General features: G+C 37.5%; 1 long non-coding RNA gene across 1 annotated transcript; it reads left to right on the plus strand.

Annotated features, from left to right (window-relative positions):
* Positions 1-298: 298 nt before the first annotated feature.
* Positions 299-2,037, plus strand: LOC140184619 (uncharacterized). Its single transcript, XR_011881718.1, has 2 exons — positions 299-599; positions 1,735-2,037. It is a non-coding gene; the product is annotated as an uncharacterized lncRNA (long non-coding RNA).
* The last annotated feature ends 401 nt before the right edge of the window (positions 2,038-2,438 follow it).

The following is a 2,438-nucleotide window of genomic DNA, read 5'->3' on the forward strand; positions in this document are numbered from 1 at the left end:
TATTATTATTATTATAACTATTAGATTTACCTATTTTCGATTACCTAATCTATGCTTACGTTTATATTTATATATATATAAATATAAAGACTATGCATATACGTATTAATGTACTTCAATCATTAATTCATTATATATAAATATGTCCACTAAAGTTTATCATAATTGTTATGTATATATAATAAAGAAAAGCTAAGGCGGCTTATATATATATAATAAAGAAAGGCAATGCGGTTTACTAATTAATCATATGTATATAGATATATATATGATCAACATATGTGGGAGGAAAAAAAGGAAAGAAAACGGCGAGAGAGAAGAGCGCGACTGATGTGAACCCTTTCGAACGTTCTGCTTCGATTTCTGAAAATCTATAACTCCAATCAAAAATCTAATCCGGTGAAAGTATTCGTAACCTCCTCCTCTATACGTTGACACTATTTTTGATTAGTAGAAGTTGACAATGGCGTAGTTCCTCTTTTCTTTGGATTTGGCCAACGAGAGTTTTAGGAGGCATAGACGATTCTGGACATTTTCTTCTTCGATAGCTCAGTCAGAAAGCTTCTCCGGAGCTTTGAATATTTTGATTCCGTACGAAGGTATGGTTTTGGTTTCTCGTAGTTAACATTTAATGTCACGTGAAAACTTAGGCTAGAAGACCTTAAGATAGGAATGAACTGAATGTATAATTGATGGTTTGTGTATATGGTATAAAATGTGAGGTTTAGCTGTTGTCAATAATTTGCTGTTGAAGTTGGTCGGTTTGGAAAAAGATTTAATATTGGTATTTGTTTGATTATGAAATAATTTGTTACTGGAAATGATTTGAGTGACTGAGAGGTGTTTGGTTTGATAGTTGGGACCCTTGAAGGGTGGCAGAAATTTGAGTCTTAGAGGAGATAATGCCAAAATTTCTTTAAGAATTGGAGTTTGATTTGAGGTGGTATTTTAAAAAGAAAGAGATTATTATGTGGCTTGTGCATTTGAGACTATTTATTGACCCTCTGTCGCAAGATGTGACCGGGCACTTTAACTCCCCGGGTTCTCCCATGGGCATGCATAAATATGAATATTGAATATTATTGAGCTTGGAGTTTAACTCCATGGAATACTATACTATTGAGCTTGGAGTGTGACTCCATGGAATATTATATTTGAGCTTGGAGTTTAACTCCATGGAATATTATTGAGCTTGGGGATGCGCGCACAGAGGGACTGTCCAATGGTTAACTACCAAGACTTGTCGGGTTGGCTGTATAACCGACAGATGAGACTCATCAGCCATAGGGCAGGCATACATCATATGCATTTGTTTGCTTTGTTTGAGTGTGCATTGCTTTAGTTTGTTTAACTGTTAAATTCTACTTATCTGCTACTTGTTCTACTTGCTGTAAATGCTTCTCTATCTGTGTTTTCTTTGCTTGAATTGTATGTGTATGTTTTTGGGAAATTTCTCCTGACGAAGGTGTGATGAGAGAGGATTGTTCCACCAATGATTTGGAGGATTAGAGGAGACAGAACGTGAATTATTAGGTTAAAGTTAGATTCAGAATTAGAACACCTTAGACAACTTACCTAATTTCTGGTTTAGTTGAATTCTTAAGCTGAAATCTGAGTGTCGAAGTTCTAGGAATGTCTCTGGCTTTCCCGAGACCTTTTATATTAACTATGCGGGCACCTTTACCATACTGAGAACCTCCGGTTCTCATTCCATACTATGTTGTTGTTTTTCAGATGCAGGCCGAGAGGCATCTCGTTAGGCGTCTGGACTCTTGAGGTGGAGTGGTTACTGGGATATTTTGTTATGACATGATGTATATATATGTACTTAGCTTTCTCTCCGCATGACTTATCCTTTTTGATCCTCTTAGAGGTTTATGGAGAGGCAGGATTGTATATATGTACTTTTGGGTTTTGGATATATATGTATATATGTGTAAATATTCTCCGGCCAGTCTTGACTTCGCAGGCTGAGTTAGGAGCTTGATATTATGTATCTTTGGCACTCTATTCCCACTTCTGTTATCTTGTGTTAAATAGTTATGGTTTTCTTAGCACGTAAGCTAACTCGTTCCTTGAGCGTAGCGCCGTTATTGTGCGATTTTTATTTCCCCCTTTTCTTCAAGGCTCCTAGCATACTATAATTCTTCTGCTATTATATGTACTCATTTTATTTTAGAGGTCGTAATACCTCACCACCTTCGTTTTACGACTTAAGCGTAAAGCTTAGTGTGGTAGGGTGTTACACATCCTCCTCCTGATGATCCTGCTCATCGGAGGCCGGAGAGTTGGGAAGCGGAGGTAATACAGCACCTAGAGAAATGAGCGCCTGGTCCATCTGATCCAATCGGCGTCTGACATGGAGTCTCTCGCGTTCTAGAAACCGAAATAGACGCTAGACCAGTAAATAAGTCGGCTCAGGTGCTGTAGGAGGAACT

Source organism: Arachis hypogaea, chromosome 5, assembly GCF_003086295.3.
Source record: "Arachis hypogaea cultivar Tifrunner chromosome 5, arahy.Tifrunner.gnm2.J5K5, whole genome shotgun sequence".
Taxonomy (NCBI): domain Eukaryota; kingdom Viridiplantae; phylum Streptophyta; class Magnoliopsida; order Fabales; family Fabaceae; genus Arachis; species Arachis hypogaea.